The sequence below is a fragment of the Orycteropus afer genome, unplaced genomic scaffold (genome assembly GCF_000298275.1).
Source record: "Orycteropus afer afer isolate SDZICR_OR568_19922 unplaced genomic scaffold, OryAfe1.0 scaffold00052, whole genome shotgun sequence".
NCBI lineage: Eukaryota > Metazoa > Chordata > Mammalia > Tubulidentata > Orycteropodidae > Orycteropus > Orycteropus afer.
Window position 1 is genome coordinate 13,981,417 of NW_006921639.1, and position 19,744 is coordinate 14,001,160.

Below are 19,744 nucleotides of genomic sequence, written 5' to 3' on the forward strand. Positions count from 1 at the left end.
GTTCCACTCATCCTTGAGGCCTGATTAGTAATAAGACTTCATATCATCACTTTCGCTAAATCACTTTATGAGTACTTGGACTCTGCTACCTGTCATATTTCTCATTAGTGAGACTAGTGCTAGGAGTGCAGCCGTTAATGGAACCCAAGTCCTTCACCCAGTTCTTCCCATTGCCCCTTTCTCTGAGCAGATGTGATGTGAGAACAGGCATTGAGATGAGTGAATATTGGTAAGAATTTTGAAATTCTGCTTTCTCTCTTTCTCTTCTTTATCCCTCTCATTGATGGTTAATTCCTCTGGTTTAATTTCTGAGTTACATTGTTCCATTCATCTTTCTATCACTTCCTCAGCCCTGCCAACTTAGCCCCTCATTTTTTTTTTTTTACCTGGTCTGCTACAGTTGTGTTCTTATTAGTCTCTGTTGCCAGTAATCCACCACCAACTTTATTATCTAAAAGCACAGATATGATCGTGTTGTTATTACATTTCTAAGAAACCAAACCAAACTCACTGCCATTGAGTCGGTTCCAACTCATAGTGTCCCCTTCTTGGGTTTTCGAGTCAGTATCACTACAGAAGTAGATTGCCCAGTCTTCCTTCTGAGGAGTGGCTGGTGGGTTTGAACTGCCAGCCTTCTGGTTAGCAGTTAAATGCATTAGCCACAATGCTACTAGAGGAAAATTGCTACAGCTTCTTGTTTTCAGTAGGACAGCATCAAACCTTATGACCTTTCACAGTTTGATCTCAACTGCTTTTCCAAGTTTTAGTCTCAACATCCTTCATCCAATCATTTTCCCAACATTGCTTATTCTTATTACTTAGTCATAATGTGTCTGCAATTCTTTCCTGGCACATGGAGAGCAAACTGTGGCCCATGAGCCAAATCTGGCCCATTGTCTGTTTTAGTAAATAAAGGTTTATTGTTAAACAGTCACATCCATTCCTTTTCATATTATCTATGGCTGCTTTCAAGTTAGAACAGCAAAGATGGGTAGTTGCAACAGAGAACAAATGTCCAACAAATCCCAAAATATTTACTATCTGACTTTATAGAACAGGTTTGCCAACCCTAGCTTTAAAAGCACAATTGATATACCCCATCTCTCTGAAGTTTTTGGGGCTGGCCTCAAATCAGAAATGATGGGTCTCTCTTCTGTAAGCCTGTAACACTTCATATAAACCCTATTTAGAGCCATTTTCATGTTGAGCTTTTTAGAAATTTTTTTTTTTTTTTTTTTTTTTTTAAATTTACTCATCGGTCTTCGAATTCTTAGCGTATTGCACACGGCAACCAAAACCACAATGAGAATTAAACAAGTAATTTGCTGAATCACCTGTAAACTCTGTAGAGAATATGTTATCATATTCTATTAGGCGTAAGTTTCAAGAGGAAAGAAAATCTTGAGGCTAAAGATTTATTTTTCCTTTGTACCACCTTGAACAAAACATTAGTTTCTTAGCAGCTGATTCCTTTGACCGTTGGGCTAGGCTTGAATTGCTTGATCTAGAATTGATCACTCTTTGTTTTGAAGGTGACACATTTCTCTCCGTGCTTCTGTTGACAGGTCCATGGTGTTTGGTTGCATGGTGTTTGGTGTGGGTCTGAGGAGGCTCATGTATTCCCTTTCCATATGTCATTGGGTATTTGAGGCTGAGTGGGTTGAGATGCTGAGAATTCATTGTTTCACCCAAACCCAGAGTGACCTCACTCTGCCCTTCAGATCCAAGACACATTTCAACTCAGACAAGCTCTTTTCATCCACCTACGCTTTCTCACTGATTTGAGTTTATCCTACCTGCTCTGAAAGCGAGCCGGCACCTTTAATCACTTGGGTTCTAGCCAGTTGTTTGGACCTTATCTTGCTGTGTTGATACACTGTCTTATATACCAGGAGTTATGTCTAGGCAGGATAAGCCCCCAGCTCAAATCTTGACAGCCCTAAGCCCATCTGCCTGAAGTTGCTTTTGGCAACCCTGTCTCCACATGTGGCTAGATGCAGTCAGTTGAGGTGGAAGATGAGCTCTGCTATGCATGAGACCTTCTAATCAGGTTCCCTGCAATAAGTAACTGGCCATACTTGAAGCTCAAAGGAGGCACCTTGATCTTTGATTCTCTTCACACATGAGCTTTGTCCAGCTTAGATGGATGGGAAGAACTGGATATGAAGGGAGGCCATATTTTCCGTTGGAAATAACACAAATGTGTTGTTCTTTATAAGGGACGACTTTTTGGATGCTGCATGAGCTATTTTGTTGTGGTGGTTGTTGTTAGAGATTAAATCTAATTAGAGTGGCCTTCCCATCAACTGAATGGGCAGTGGCACTCGCCTCCTTTCCGTAGCAATCCCAGGAATGGCTCTACCTTCCTCCTAAGCACTGGAAGGTTATCAGCATGGGAGTTTTGCTTGAGATCCAATCAGGGCAACATAAGAACTGTCATTTTTCATTTACTGAGGCCCTTTGATCCCATTTGGAGTTTATTTGTTGCAAGTGAAAAATACGATCCCTATTGCATCTATCTATCCTTTAGTGTACTTTTTTATTTATTATTATTATTTTTTTTTTTCCGTTAGAGATCAAATCAGAGTTGTAAGTAGTGTGGCCATTAGTTATCACTACCAGATTTCACAACCTACAGTTTATTTCTGTCCTTGCGAAAGCACCAACCTTCTCTCTTGCATAATGATCATTTGCAGTGAACCTATAATGTGCCTTTTCTGGGTGTTTTGGTGTTAATTTATTTCACAGTTTCCTTTATAGATACAATCAGAGTTACCTATCATATTCCTGCTTCTTCTTTTTGCTGTGTCCCTCTGCTATTGCATTTGTGTGATCTTTCTCTGAAAAATGACAGGTAGTGTTTCTCTGTTCACTGCATCAGTGACTTACGTTCTCCATGACTTTTCTGTTGCCATTTAAAAATATATAACATTTTATTGATGTAATCTTTGTTATTTATAACTTAGGTCTTGTTGTATGAGCAAATTTCCTAAATGACACCTTGGTATGGGTGCATTTTTAAAGAAGGAAAGAAATATTCCTTGCCAAATATTTTCCTCTAATGGTAAATGAAGGAAAAGCTCTCAGTGGGATTATCTTGTATTTTTCTTGATATCTTAGTACATCGAACTGCCTGAACATTAGTTTTATGTAAGTGATCAACTTGAGGTGTTTAATAACACGTTATTAGAGCAAAAAGATCTATCCCTTTTGATTTATTTGGATATTTACTGGGTGATTTACGGTGCTATACATATTAGAATTGGTTTGTCAACAATTAACATTCTAGGTCTTTTATATAACCCATACTTCAGGTAATAGAGGATTATTAAACTGCAACCAGTGTGTTAGAAATCTGCCGACTGGTAATAAAATTCTTATGTATAACAGCAGCTAAGAAATACTGCTGTATATTTATGCATAGATTACAAGATAGATGACCTGCAAACCAGAGGGGCTTGAAATTTAGTGCAACCAGCAGGTGGCGCTGCTCTTCTAGAAATGAAATTTAATACCTGGATTGACTTCAGGGTACTATTGCCCCTTCCTACCCTTGCTGTTTTTTCTCCAGATTCTCTCCTTTATTTTTCCAAAATAAATGTCTTTTTGAGGGGATATGGAAGGAAGGTTGGGCAATCTACTTCTGTAGTGATACCGCCTCAGAAACCCAAGGTGGGGTCTCTGTGAATTGGATCTGACTCGACAGCACACAACAACGACAACACCTCAATTGCTAAGATTTCTTTTACTCTACCTTGCCTGTTTTAACAAGTCTTAGTTAAATAAATGTTACTGTGTTTTTAAAAGGGAGATTCGCAATACTCAAGTCCGCCACTACATTATCTCTGCCATCTAATTGTTCGTGTGTGGCAAGTTCCCATTTTTACCTACTGTTCATTTACTCAAAAGGAGTCTTGGTGGTGCCCTTGTTAAGGAGTTGGCTGCTAACCTTAAGGTTGGCAGTTCGAACCCACCAGCTCCTCCTTAGGAGAAAAATATGGCGATTTTCTTTCTGTAAAGATTTGCTTTTGTTGTTACTAGGTGCTGTGGAGTCGGTTCCATTTCATAGCATCCCTATATACAACAGAACAAAAGATTAGAGCCTTGGAAACCCTTTGGAACAGTTCTACTATGTCAATAGGTCACTGTGAGTCAGAATCGACTCCATGGCAGTGGGTTCTTTATTTAGTCAAATTAACTCCCTAGGCTTCATTCCACACCAGGATAATGAGGGGACTTTTTTTTTGTAAAGATGGCTTATGTATTGATTACTATGCTATATATATATATACATATATATACATATATATATATATATATATATGTATATATATATATGTAAATTAACATAATGCTCTTTCATCAAGGACTATGTAGAATCCATGTTAACCAAAGAATGTTGCTTTTCTATCTGGACTAGAACTATATTTCTGACAAAAAGGACTTATTTTAATAAGGTTGTTTACAAAGTCTGCTCAGCTTTGTCAATTTGGATATCAACAAGGCAAAAAAAATTTTTTTTTCCTATTCTTCTGTACATGTATGGGGGTTCTAGTGGCAAAGTGCCTAAGGCATTTGACTGCTAACTAGAAGATTGGGGGTTCAAACCCACCGGCCACTCCTCAGAAGGAAGGTTGGGCAGTCTACTTCCGTGGAGATACCACCTCAGAAACCCAAGGAGAGGTCGCTATGAGTTGGATCTGACTCGATGGCAGTGAGTTTGGTTTTTGGTTTTCTGTACATGTAGTTTATTTTCCAACCAGTTTTTTAAAATGGCATGTTGATGTCATTTTACCAACATCTTTTCTTTTTAAACCTACAATATTCCTTTCTATACAGAATATGTGAGTATAAACATAGGCCTGTATAGGAGACAATGGATAGATTCATTGAGTTTATGGAAAAAGAGAATTAAAATAAATTCTAGGATGATTTGTTTATCAATTTATTTTCTTCATTATTAAATTCTACCTCTTGAGCCATAAAGGATTTTGAATGAATACATCTTACTATTTTTGTAATTTTAAAAATTAGAAGCTATTATTTTTGAGTATCTTGAAGGAATTTTCTCTTGAGTTTTTTAAGTTTTCTCAGGCATCCTGGGCTCAGGAGTGCAGGTCCAGGACCAGATAACATATATACATTCTTATTTTATAAACCTATGTGCTTTTGATAGAAAAGATCCTACAGTATTATGGATTGGGTAAAATCAAGGGGTAGAGGATTGGGAAAAACATTTCTTTCTCCATGAGTCTACTTTAAATTACTGGTTTGGTTGAAACTGGTTGGTGTAGTGCCTAAGGCATTTGACTGCTAACCAGAAGACTGATGGTTCAAACCCACCAGCCACTCCTTGGAAGGAAGGTTGGGCAATTCACTTCCATAGTGATACCGCCTTGGAAACCCAAGGAGGGGTTGCTATGAGTTGGATCCTTCTCCAGGACAGTGTGTTGCGTTGTTGTGTTTATTACAATCAGTTTTCATGCAAAAGTCAAACCCTGAAGGGTTTCTTTGCAGTGTTCTTTTACTGTGGGGTGGGAACTACTCAGGAAATAACATGCCCCCAAGTCAAGGTTAAATTTACCTGGCCCCAGTATAAGGAATCTACCACAAGGGTTTCAGAGCTATGAAATAGCTTTATTTTCCTGTTGAATACACACTCCAGAACAAAAATGAGAACTCTGATGGAATTGGACAATTACAGAGGTTCCTTGTCATTTTTAATTTCATGTGTACATGTTGTTGTTGTTATGTGCATCGAGTCGGACCCAACTCATAGAGACCCCTCATTAGGTTTCTGAGGCAGTATCACTACGGAAGTAGATTGCCTCATCTTCCTTCCGAGGAGTGGCTGGTGGGTTTGAACCGCCAGCCTTCTGGTTAGCAGTCAAATGTCTTAGGCACTATGCTACCAGATTATGTGTACATACATGTGTTTTATCTGTGAACTATCTGTAATAGTAGCCACTTTTAAGAAAGTGGCCTGAGCTAGGAGGTTTTTGGTAGACTTTTCTAAGATGCAAATCACCCACTCTCCTCCTTGAACTTGACTATTTAAATAAAAGGAAGAATAACTTTCAGAGGATTTGATTGTTACCAAACACGTCCGAATTCTGCCATTTGGAATGTAAAGGTGCTCTTTCTCCCATGCGTCTGATTATGGCCTTAAATAAATATTCCTGTCACAGCTCTCGAGATTGGTCCTTTCCCATTTTCCTGCCTTTGTTGAGGCTGTCCCCTCATGTGGTGCCGTTCTTGCCTTTGATAGCCCCTCCCTGCTTATGCAACACCATGGCCTGAGTGTCCTGGGATGCCAGGTTCTGTGCTTGGCTCTGGTGATACATAAGTGAGTGTGGCTGACATCTTCATCCAACTCTTGTTTCAGGTCTTACTTCATACTCCAGACCTGCTAGCATAATTGTCCAAGGCATCTCATTTGGCCCGTGCCTGACGTTACCATGTGATATATTTTATAAGGTTGATTTATAAACTTGAGAGTTTATATATGTCTTAATGCAATTATCTCATTTCTACTAGACTTCCGCTCTCTCTTATTGCCCATCTTTTAAAAGATTTTAAAGAGAGAAAAAGAAAGATGAGAAACAATGCCCAGGCACCCTCCAAATACTGGTATCTTGTTTTAAAGTTTTCCCATTCCTTTTAAGGGGAGTGAGGATTGAGTGTTTTTATGACACTTGGCAGAGCCTAATTTTTTTACCTTAGAAATTCATCAGGGCCAAATGAAATATGGACCCGGAATCCTGGTTTTCCTACTCTGTGGTGCTCCTGAGTTGAGTCTGGTAGGAAATGCTCAATAATTATTTGTGGCTGGGTAGTTAAGAGACCTACAGTCCTGGCTGGCCCCTGTGATATCTGTCATGTCACAGAACATTAAGCCCAGACTCATTAAAAATGAGAGCTGAACGGTCCTTATATTTAATTAAAGCCATCCCCTCATTTTGCAGGAAAGAACCAGAGGCCCAGGAGGGAAATTGGCTTAAGGCCTCATAGCTGATCCGAGATAAGACTAGAACCCAGGGCTTCTATTAGTTGTTGTTGAGCTGGACCGTGACTGATGGTGGCTTTGGAACAAAATGCTCCTTGGGACTGTACCATCCCCGTGAATGGCTGGTGATCAGACCATTGTGATCCACAGGGTTTCAGTAGCTGATTCTCAGCAGTAGATCACCAGGCCTTTCTTCCGAGTCCACGTTGGTCTGGAAGCTCTTCTGAAAACTGTTCAGTATCACAGAGTGGTATTTCTCAGGAGCCTTACCAGATGCTTTGCACCTTGAGAGATTCAGGGGTGTGTAAATGACAGTAGAGGGGCTGATAGTCTAGTTGGGGAAGTAGGATACATTGTAATGGAAAAAAAAAAAAAAAGAAAATAAGGGGATGCCGGAGGGGTGTGACATGAGAAATGCCAAGGGATTATTTAAGAGAGGAGGGATACTACCTTGTAACAGTCACCTGGGAAGGCTTCCTAGAGGACAGAATTAACCTGTCCCTTGAAGAGTGGGTGGAATCAAGTTAGGTGAAAAGAGAACATGGATGAAATAGTGAGGTCTCTCTTCCTGCCCTGTCATTCTTCTGTCACTGCTACCAGCTCCCACATGCATATGTTGTACCTATGACCTTACACCCAGAATTCAAGGGAAAGAGCCCTCACAATCAGGCAGCACCAATCTCTTGTAGCTTAGAGAGAACAATGGGGTTTCCCGAGTTTCCATCTGATTTTCATTTGTTAATGTTCTGAATGGTCCCAGGCCTCTCCAGTGAGGACTGTTTAAACTTCTTCTGGCTTTTCTTATTTTTTATCACACTTGGCAAAGCCTAATTTTTTTGACCTGAGCAATTCATTAGGGCCAAGTGAAATATGGGACAAAAATGATAGTCCAAGGAGATGCAAAGGGTGGCAGTGGTTAATCTCAATGTCAGTCTAGTGGGTGGGTACAAGTCAGTTTCTTGGGATCTAGGGGAAGAGTATAGATCCATTTATGGGAACAGAGTCAGGAGGAAGCACAGGCAGGCAGTATGGAGAACCAAACCAAACCCTGCCATCAAGTCAATTCCAACTCATAGTGACCTGATGGGACAGAATAGAACTGCCCCGTAGGGTTTCCAGGGCTGTAAATCTTCACTGAAGCAGATACTCAGAGTGACTGGCTGGTGGGTTCCAACCACTGACCTTTTGGTCAGCAGCCAAATGACTTAACCACTGTGCCACCATCTAATTACTTTGATTTGTAAAAACCAAGATAATGATGGGTGACGTTTATTAAGTGTTTTCCAGAAACGCTTCTATGCACTTTTCCTGTTTTCAATTCATTTGCTTCCCACAACCAACTTATAAAATAGGTACTCCCATTATTCTCATTTTAGCCGTGAGAAAACTGAAGTTAGGTCATTTGTCAAAAGCCAGGTTCAAACCTAACAAGGCAACTTCAAGATCTGTGTGCTTTACTGTTACCCTTCTTGCCTCTCAATATGAGTTGACATTTGTTCTCACACCTAGAGTCCCTGGGTGGTGCAAACACTTGATGTGCTCTGCTGCCAACCTAAAGCTTGGATATTCCAATCCACTTAGAAGCACCTGGAGAAAGGCCTGGCAATCTATTTCTGAGAAATCAGCCATTGACAGTCTGTGGAGCACAGACCTACCCTGACACACATGGGCCACCATGAGACAGTTGACTCAACGGCAATCAGTTCTCCCCTGCCTTACGATCCTTATCAATGGCATGGCAAACTTGAGTGTGGTGCCAGGGCCAAAATGTGAATGAGGGATGTGTGCCATTTGACTAGTGGTATGGTAGGCAGCAATGGAGTGTTTGATCAGCTGCTGAGCTCATGCCCTGTGAAATCGTTACCCTCCTGGATAAGAGGCTAGTGTTCTGGATTTTTAAAAAGAATAGGAATCCACATTTGTAAGAGCAGTCTCCAGACTTCTAATTGCTCCATAATTGTCACATAAACCCTGTGAACTATCACAGTGGTGCTGGACAGGGCACACTGGTGACCACGGTGGTCCCCAAGCTGTCTGGGTGTGACCTCTGGTGGCATTTAATCCCACAGCATCTCCCAGCCTTGGTGAGTTCATCTACCCAGTGGGGATAACAGTAGATCCTGCAACACTGAATGTCTGAGATCAGTATACTAAGGAGGAGGGCCACGGCTGGGACTTAAGTGTGGCCTGCCTTGAGAAGGTCAAGTCCTTATGCAGTCCTCATGTGCAGCATTTCACTGGCACATGGCCAGGATCAGAAGTTGGAAGAACAGTCCCTGGACTTGGGTTTGCATGTTAATATAGTCTTTAGCCAAAAACTTTGGCCTCTTGTCTGTAAAGAGAGGGGAGGCCAGAACAAACCCCATTCTGACCTTGCTACCAGAAACCCTACCTTCTTCTCTAACTCTCCTAATCAGAATGGGGCTCCCACATATACTAGCATTTTGAAAGTGTTGCGTAGGCTGTATCTGATGCTAAATTATAGTAGCATACAGATAATGATTTCATAGTTCAAGAACATCTTTAAAAGGTGACTCAGGCCTTAAGGAAAGGAGCCTTGATAGTACGGCAATTAAGTGCTTGGCTGCTAAGTGAAAGGTCAACAGTTCGAACCCACTAGCCACTCTATGGGAGTAAAATGAGGCAGCGTGCTTCCAGGGAGATTTACAACCTTGGAAACACTACGGAGCAGTTCTACTCTCTCCTGTAGACTTTCTGTGAGTTGGAATCAACTCGACGGCAGTGGGTTTTGATTTTATGCCCTTGAGAAATACACTAAATGCTGTATTTAGTGTAAAATCACAATCCGGACTGGTCCTTACCTCCCAAGGTTAAAAGCATACTTCTAAAGTGCTCTGGCAGAACATTCTTCATTGGACCACGCGGTGCCCCTGGCTTGTGCTAAAAGCCCATGCATTTCACCTTTATCTGAGTTTCAGAGAAAGTATCGGTGCAACCATCTGGAATACATATTAGAATTCTAGGGGGCTTTCGACACAACCAGAGCAATGGCAGATACGGTGTTTATGGATAAGCTGATAATAATGATGATGATGATGATGATGATTCTTATCTGTGTAGCATCTTCTGGTTTAGGAAACAGCTTTGCACACACATGCAATTAGATTCTAGGCCAGGCTTCAAATAGCAGAATCATTGGGGCGAGCATTAATTTAAAAAATATGAACAGCCAAGTGAAAATGGAAGGCAAAATAGGATTGACATCTTCTGCTGGTCGTGTTTATTTGATGCTGATTAAGGAGAGGTGAAAAAAGACAGAAGGGAGGTAATAAATAGTTGAGTCAAAACATGTAAGCAAATAAAAACTTGAGCCCCAAAGTGGGAATGTAAATCAACGTTGTGTTAACCATGAGAATGTGATGTGAGGTCTGAGAGACCTGACCCTTCTCTCTCTTCTGTTTCTCACCCTGGGCAGGTGGCACATCTCAGATTCCTGAGGCAGCATGATCTTTTCTCTGCTCCTCAGATTTCTGACAATTTGTAAATCCACAAGGAAGCACTGCTCACAAAGGCCTTCCTTAACAATCTCATGCAAACAGCATGTGGTGATCAAAAGAAAGGACTCTTGCTTCAGGTGTGCCTTGTCCAGGCCTGGATGAGAGAGCACGTAGACAGACTCACATCGCAGACACAAACTCGGAATAGTTGTTCGTAAAGAAGGGAAGGTTACCGGAGCCCGCACCTGGAATGTCCTTGAGCAGAGTGAGGCACTTGTCTTGGGCACAAACTTTAAGGAGACACCAAAACAATACTTTATCAAGAAAAATGACAGTTTAATGCATTATTTTCAAAAAAAAATCATAAAATCCATGATGAGCAAAATATCAGAGTTTTAAATGAAGACAAAATTGGTGGTGTTTTTAATGCTGGCATTTCATTTCCAGACTTCCAAAGCCAGTGAGGGGTTAGGACAATAAGGACAACAGAGAACTGGCAACTGCTGCCATCTATATGAGCTCTTTCCACATGCCAGGAGCTCTGGTGGTACAGTGGTGAAGGCATTTGACTGCTAACCAGGAGGTCAGTGGTTCAAACCCAGCAGCCGCTCTGCAGGAGATAGATGAGGCAAGCTGCTGCTGTAAAGATGTATGGTCTGGAAATCCTATGGGGTGTGGAGGGGTTGCTATAAGTCAGAATTGACTCAATGGCAATGAGTTCGGTGGGTTGTTTTTTGTTTTTTTTGGCTTTCATGTGCCAGGAACTGTGCTGACTTCTTTACAAGCATTTTCTCTTGATACCTTTCGGAGGGGCCTGATTTGACCTACACTAAGTCCAAATCTATTTGATAATAAACCATATTAGAAAGGAATTCCTTTACAAGCCCCATAAATTCCATTACAGTCCATTTTGTCTTTGTTAAATGCATGGGTTGAAAATTACAATCCCTTTATTCACAATGATCATTTTAGACACACAGCTCAAAAAGATCAGCATTAACTTAAAAAAATATATTAGCATGCTTGTATCTATTAAGCACCATTGCTTTGTAGTCTCCAACTGATGGTTTTATTAAGTATACTGCAGGAGGGGAAAAATCAAGAATAATTATAAATTCATAAATGCATAATTCATTGGCATAAAATGATATTAATGGAATGGATGTGGAATTATCTATTTCCTCAAGAAAATAGCAGAGAGGTTCTGATTAAACCCCTAATCTCGTCTATGTGGAATTCCAACCAAACTGATGGGGTACATTTTCTTTTCTGAAACTACCTTTGATAAGAAATGCATTACAAACTCATCAGTTTGGCTTCCTGTTAACAAAGAGACAGCAGCCGTCTGGATCATTCTGGATTCACAGTGAAACTGCCACACCATGTATCCTCCAACTAAAGCTGTGCAAGTTTGACAAGGGGCAGATGAATCCAGGAGTTATTGTGCAGGGGTTTAAATCTATGCGGCAGCTGACGGTTGAAATAATCATCTATATATCGCTCTGAGCTAGCTGGGGAAAGGTTGAAGCTGTATATTTTCAACATATCTAGTCTAATGGTTAATCTGTTGTCTTGTACAGGGCTCTCTCAGGGTGGACTTGCAGCACACACTGACAGCTTTGAGGAATTGCTCATGGTAGATGTGGTTTGCCTTGATTCCAAAGTGCTGGGAGAATGAATCTAACTTAGCTTGAGTTGGAAAATGGGAAACTCGCCTGACTCACATTCCCAAACCCAAGGGAACCAGGAGAACTTATAATGAGTGGGGTGGGAGGCAGAGTCATTAAACTCTTCTCTTCCTCCTCACTTCCCCAAATCAGTGGGCTTCCAGTGAGTTCCATGTGTTTTTCTTTTATTGTTTGGCTGTGTTGGCCGATTGGGAAGCACATTTCCCCTTTAGATAACTGGAAAGCTAGGAAAATGTGAGAAGATAAACTAGAACAGGAGTTGACAAATTTTATGTCAAGGGCCAGACACTAAATACCCTCAACATTGCGACCATCGGGTCTCTGTCGAAGCCACTCAACTGTCATTGTAGAGCAAAAGCTGCCATACTCATTATGTAAACAAAAGACCATGGTTGTGTTCTGATGATCAAACTTTATTTATAGTCACTGAAATTTGAACTGTATAGAATTTTAACATGTTACAAAATATTATTCTTTGACTTTTTTTCAAGCACTGAAAAATATAAACACCATCCTTAGCTCACAGTGTATGTGATAAACTATGGCAGGCTATAGTTTGCTGACTCCTGAACTTGAGAAAGATAAGGATACAAGAGGCATTTGCTGGTGCCAGAGACCTGCAGGTTTCATGCCTGCTCTGAAACTTGACCTCACAAAATGTTCTTCACATGCTAGACAACTTCCGTGTGACAAGTCAGGTATACTTTTTGACCTTTAAGCCTTTACCATCTAATTTGTGTAAGAGTTAGCAGTGAGGTAGAGAGGAAGGAAAGAAAAATTAGAAAGGGGTTGTTTTTGTTGTCCTCCTGCCTGTCTTCCTCAGTTTAATTAAAATAAAGGAAAAATGATCTTTTATCACCTACTACCTTCCCATTCCCCAACCTCCATCGCAATAATGTATGGAAATTGTTTCAGTTCTCATTTCAATGGTATATCTGCTTTTAGAATTCCATTGTACAACTCTGTGTCTTGTCTCTCAGAAGCTAATTCCTAGTGATCTTTACTTGAGACTTTTCTTTGCCCTTGAGGCAGTGGAGATAGTCTGTTTCAAGAACAAAAAAGAAAAGAAAAGAGCCAAAGGCAACCAGGTCTCCAAAAAGAATTTTCTACTGAATACTGAGCAGGGCAGAGCACTCAGCAAGTTATTAGAGCTGGCCAAGTTCCTAGTGAAGACACATGAGCTGAGATTCTAGATACCAGGGGCTTTGATGAACATTGGGCTTCTCCCAGGACCTCTATGGAACATGAGGTGTGTGGTTTGAGGTGGAATGTGTGTGTGTGATAGGTGCTTTAATCCATTCATTTCGATTCCAGAGGATCCAGTAGGTACAAACTCTTTCTATAGAGAATGTTGCATTCAAGGTCATGTGGATTTCTGTTAATGTATTTATATAGTATTTTTCCTCTCTCCCATGTAGGAGCTGAATTCTTTCATTACTCTGTGTTGATGGACTCAAACTTACACAATGCAGGTTTCCTAGGCAGTGAATAGAGCCAGAAATATACCCTGTGATTAACTTCTACATAACCTATTGTTCCTTAAAGTCTCCCTCCCCACTCTCCTATTAGCTCCACAAAAGCTAGAAATGAAAAAGCTCCAACAAGCCTCCCTTTCCTGCCCCTTCAGGCTCCTCCCTGCAGCCTCCCATGGGGCGGGTGCTCCCTGCACTGGGCCAGGGAAGCGTGAGCCCCTCAACAGGCTTTTCCATTTTTATTTTATGTAATGAAAGATTTCTTTTTAAACTCCTTCCTCTAGGTTTTCCAAATATATACTTCCCATTTCTCAGGAGTTGCCAAATTATCCTTTCTGATAATATATACAATAAAGTGATTGTTACATTATAGAGTATTATATATATTTGGAGTCCCTGAGTGGTGCAGTTAATACGCTCAACTGCTAACCAAAAGGTTGGTGGTTCAAGTCCACTAAGAGGCACTTCAAAAGAAAGGCCTGGAAATCTACTTCTGAAAATCAGCCCTTTTTAGAACTGGGTAAAGCACGGTTCTACTCTGACATACGTAGGTTTGCCCTGAGTCAGAGTGAACTTGAGAGCCACTGCCATTAAATATGTGTGGTGTATATGTGTGTGTATGTGTGTGTGTGTATATATGTGTGTATATATATGTATATACATGTATATATATATGTATGTATGTGTTTAAAATATTGTTGGGTTGCTTTTGAGGGACAGCATCCTTCATCCTTTCATTATCTGTGTCTTAATATTCACCATGATCTTTCAAAAAATAGGTTTATAGATTGATCTTATCAATAATACTGAAAAGTGTTCATCAAAGTTCTTGGGTGATAGATGTTACCTCAAAGTTATCAGACCAGAACCTCTAATTCCAAGCCTATCATCACCCACTTTAACTCCCCTGTGCTCTGATACTGAGCTGCACGCTGACCCTCTAGGCACAGAACTTGGCTTTGGTGTCTGTCTTATTCTAGCCGTAGTTAGCTACTCAATTTCATGGTGGGCTTTCTCCACTATGGGATTCTTCCCAAAACAATTCTATCACCAAACTCACTGTATGGTGCATTTACTTGGTGTTTGTTGTTAGCATTTAATATTGTCGTTACTATTATTTTCTGATTTGTTGCTTAGGGAAACATCCATACCCTTTCCTGGGTTCCCCTTGTGTAACAGGTAGCTAGGGTTCTGGAAGACTATGATTAGTCCTGCTGTAAAGCAGCCCTACTTTGTGTTCCAACCCAATAAACATGATCTTGTGGTTACACTGCAAGGTAAGAATTTCCGGTGAACATCTTAGGCAGTCATATTAGAGAGAGGTCAGCTCAGCTTGGGAGTTTTGTCCATTGCGAATTAAATGTTGTCAAATGATTGTACTACCGTGACCTACATGGGGTTGGTTTTTCTTGGGGAAGAGCTTAACCAGCCAAAAGAAAATAAAAAGCATACCATTTGATCTCTATCAAGCAATTTTTCCCTCGCTCCTTCCCTTGATCTTAGTAAAGCAACATTCCTAGGCCAAAAGAGAGAAAGTGCACACCCACTTTTCATTGATGTCACTGAAATTACAAGGAGATGCTACGTGTCACCTTTGTAGGAGTGACAGACAATAATCTAACATTGAGGGTTGATGTCTTGAAATAAGATTATTCAGTAGGATTCATTTTTGTACTGTTGGGAGATTATGGATCTGATAGGGCTGCTCAGCTGAGGTTTTTGTGTTTGTGAGGGAGTTACTGCACAACTTCTGAATTTCCACAAATACTATCCTTATTGACATCGATGATGATAACACAGCAAAAAGGATGCCAGGAAGTCATCAGAGTGAAAGACAGAAAAACAACTGCAAATCAACTGTGGGAGAGAAACTTCCATTTTAATTCAAAGCCAAGATTCTACTCAATGTTAAGGTTGGTTTGGAACTTTTATAACGAAAAATTTCACAAAGGATTAATTTTCATTTTTTTTTCCTCCTTATTGTTTGGCAGTCAAGGTTGAAGCTAGATCACGCTATCCTAAAGACCCACTTGAGTTCAAGAATGCGACTCCCAATTCTCGGCTTGTGACCGAGCCAGGTGAAGGAGTACTGGAACCCATCCCAATTTTTAGTAACTACAAAGGGTGTCTGCTCTGCCCTGTACCCCTCAACCCTCTATTGTAACAGGCTGAGCTCACTTGAAGAAGACAGATGCACTACTGTGGCTTTCAGCATGCGTTCAGCTTTCTGGGCAGCATAATACTAAACTGAAAAGCCATAGAAACAATAAATAATAATTAAAGTATCCCCACTACCAAACTTGCAGCTTGCTCCAAACTTTCAAAGGAAGCCCTGTTAGCGAGATGCCTTTGCGTTCAAAACACTTTGCATGACTCTTATGCTGAGTGATTCCAGTGTGAATATGACATTACTAATGACCTGCTAAGTGTGTGCAGATGTGGGCTTCTCCAGATGTGGTGATTAATAATGTAATGGAGATAGCCAGTTGACTCATGTTTATGGGTTGTTTGCCTTTATAGCGTTTCTGAGTTTATTTACTTTGAACTATTTTGTAACTCCAGCCAACAAATTCACCTTTAAGTCCCTAAAGGCATCATCTCCTAAATTCTGTTGGGAAAACAAAGAAGAGGAAGTGTGTCCTAGGCTGGAGTGCTGGGTCCATCATATGCTTTGATTGGAATATTATGGAAAGCTGACAGTTATAATTTTTGCCTCATTTTATTCCAAGGGCTCATAAAGAGACATGCGTGAACCCTAACACGGTGCTTGCAAAATGGCTAAGGCAGAAAAAGAAAGAGATATCTTTTAAAATTATCTTGTAACATATATGATCACCTTGAAATAAGCTCAGCATCCTGGCCAGTGTTTCTGGAAGATGTTGCCTTTCTTTTGCAAACAGAATGCCGATGAAGAGTTGAGTAAAATGTTGTTACAGATGTTCGACTCTGCATTAAGGCTGTTGGAATTACCACCACATCTTAAATCAATTCCCAGAACATTGTCTGGAGGTTATGTCATTGAAATAATGAATCCTCTTTAGTGAAGTATAAGCAAACATGTTAAAACATCATTGTAACTTTAAATTAAACACTAGCGTAAACCAGGGGATCTGAAGCCTCATTACACTTGCCTGACATTTTTCTAGCACTGAGTCTTCCCAAACTGTAAAACTGTGAGATTCAGTGCCTATTAGACAAGCGAGCGCTGGGAAGTTACAACAGCACATTAAGTGTTATACTTAGGGATGTGCAAAAACAAGCCCTTGAATTTTATGAGTACTTGGAGACTGGATAGAGTTCAGCTCCTATAAAAATTCCACGTTGGATTCCTGAACTTGTTTGTGTTTTAAGGAAGCTGGTAAGTCAGGGTTCTGTCAAGGATCATATCTTCATGGGACTTCCACAGCAGGAAGGCAAATGAAAATGCTAGAGAACAGAGGTGTATTGTCATTAGCCCAAAAGTCAGTTAACTATAGGCCAGTAAATGTGACTTGTCATGAGGTAGTGGCCTATTACTTCAATACATTTGTCTTTCATGAAAGTAAGTAAATTTGAGTCGCCCTTTTAATTCAATTTTTATTCTTCTCATGCAGTCATAGAAGCCATGAAATGAAAATTATATTTTATAGCTTAACTAAAAGTTTTCTTAGATCCACTTTCTTTAAATATGCAGGAATAGACAGAATCCATATAAAGGCTAATAATTAAATATGGTTTATATCCTACTTATAAGAAGAGATCATGGCTTCCTTGTGGGATCTAAGCCATATATAATGGTGTCCATTACACAGCGTTCATATATTTAAGCTGGAGACATTTTCCCCCAGCTCTTCAGGGAACAGATCTGCATTTCCAGGCTGTGAGCACAGAGGAAACCTTTGAACACGAGTTTCATTTAAGAGAACAAATCCCAGTTTAAATGCAATATGATTATGATGGATGATCTTTCTGAGTGCAATGAAAATAAATAGTTTCCTTGCATAGAAGGAGGCATAACTTTACCACCAAAATGAGGTGCCTCCCTGGAGCTGGCTAACAGGTATTAACTTTCAAGGGCTCCCATCTGAAGATTGCTGGAAGTAAACATAGATACTGGCAAGGTGTAAGGATAATGGGCACTTAACCAAAGGGGGGTTACTCATCCCAGGCTGAATGCAAATGGAGACACAAAAGTTAGGCAAGAGAAACCAAAGGGAATGCCAGTGAGCGTGACAGCTGTTCAAATTTTAACTAATAGAGACTCATCGTATAATTGCATAAAGCCATGGTAACATCTGGTGGCCTTGATCAGGCTAGCCATTGTAGACTAGGTTAGATGAAAGACCTTTTGGATGTTTGGATATTATTCTAACAATAAGAAGGCTTGTGTGAAAGAAAAGAACAGAACTTGCAAGGCCTTAAGACATACTCATATGCAGACAAGCACACATGTTATTTGTTCCAGCATGCTATTCAGCTAATCTAGATCACCCTCCCCACAATACAACAATTACAAGTGGTCCATATTTAAAGGTGACCTTGGAGTCAGTGCAAGACTTTCTACCCCGTCTGAAGATGGGGGAAGCACAAAATTATACTTGCCTGCACATACACACATGCACGTGTTTGCACACGCACACACATACACTCTCTCTTTCATTCTCACTCTCTCACTCGCTGCCTTTCTGCCCCAGCTGTTCCCCTCAAGTGCGGGAACACTTGTCCTTTGAAAGGAAGATGAATTCAGGTCAAGCTCAGAGTGCCTGCATGCTTGCATATCAACTCTGAGATGCATATCAATTCTCAGATGCATATCAACTCTAAGTGATTTTTTTCAATACCATTTATGTAGCTTGTATTTATTTCCTTTAATCTTTTAAGTGCTGTTTAGTCTTAGTGTGATTTGCTGTGGATACTCATTTCTGATAAGATGTGATATCCTCCCAGCCACAGCAGTAAGTGACTGATACGGACCTTTGGAGGGGGTGGGGCAGGTGGGAGAGTAAGTGAGCTGGGGGCGTTTGCAGGTGCGTTCTTGCCTTCATTGCTTCTGGTACCGCTCTCACCTTGCACTACGTTCTTGTTCCCTTTTTCTGTGTCAGCCAGGATTTAGACAACCCCAGGCTGACAGTAGGATAGGGGAGTATACGAAGTGGGATAGAGCAGGTTTGGAGGGCCTTTGGATTATTATAATCCCTTTGAAACCATCTATCATAGCATAATAAATTTATTTAGGGTTTTCAGGGAAGTATCGTAGAATGCATGCTCTGATATGAGTCTTCCTGGATAATATCAAGTAGCTGAGATGACGTTTCCTCCCCCCACCTGAGACTTGTACACCATTAACATCTATCAAGCTTCTTTTGACGTCGTCACTGCTAATATTTCTCTTCTTAGCTTTAAGGTAACTGCCGTGCATTCTGAGTTTCAGGGTCCTTCCTCCTAGTCTGTGTTGCAGTCAACTTTAAGAATCCGAGGATCCTATTTTTTCCTTCTTGACATTACAGCTTTAGTCTGACTGGTGGGGGTGGGGAGAGGAGGACTAGAATTTTGCCGCTGGTACCCGTGGGTGACAGACTGAGTACGCATCTACTAATTATCAAGCAACTCTCTTAAAAAAAAAAAAAAATGCATGACGCGGGCTACATCTACAAAGCTTATTAGTAGGTGTCTTTGGGCAAAAGCAGCAGAGTGTGCTGTGTTGTGAGCAAAGCATCATGTTGCCTAGTGATCTGTGTGGTTTAGATATTTGGAAAACAGCTTTTGGTTTCCAGTCCTTATGCTACCCTCCCCTCCCCACCTTCCATCCCTGCATCATCTGAGATATCATTTAATGGCAGCCGCCTCCTCCATTTGGATGCTCTTCTCCACCCAGCCTCTCTAACCTTGTCAGCCCCCATTTTCCTATCAGTTCACAAAGGTCCCGTTTGCACAGCCCTACATATCCTCTCTCTCCGGAGGTGGAGAACTAAGAGCTGAGTTGGGCTAGGAATTCTTGAGCCAGCAAGTGCCGATGTTCCCAGTCCTGAGGGATTGAAACATTGGTTGTTAAGGCCTTGAATCCCTGTGTCTCCTGAAGGCTCTTTCTCCAGCATGCAAAGATTTGGAACCAGTTACGTGCATTCATGGGGACAAACAGCA

The 19,744-nt window shown here is 40.8% G+C and overlaps 1 protein-coding gene across 1 annotated transcript in view; it reads left to right on the forward strand.

The window, feature by feature from the left end:
- The window catches only part of KCNMA1 (potassium calcium-activated channel subfamily M alpha 1), a 1,147,148-nt gene that overhangs the window by 984,589 nt on the left and 142,815 nt on the right, over positions 1 to 19,744 (forward strand). The gene's annotated exons all lie outside the window — the stretch shown is intronic.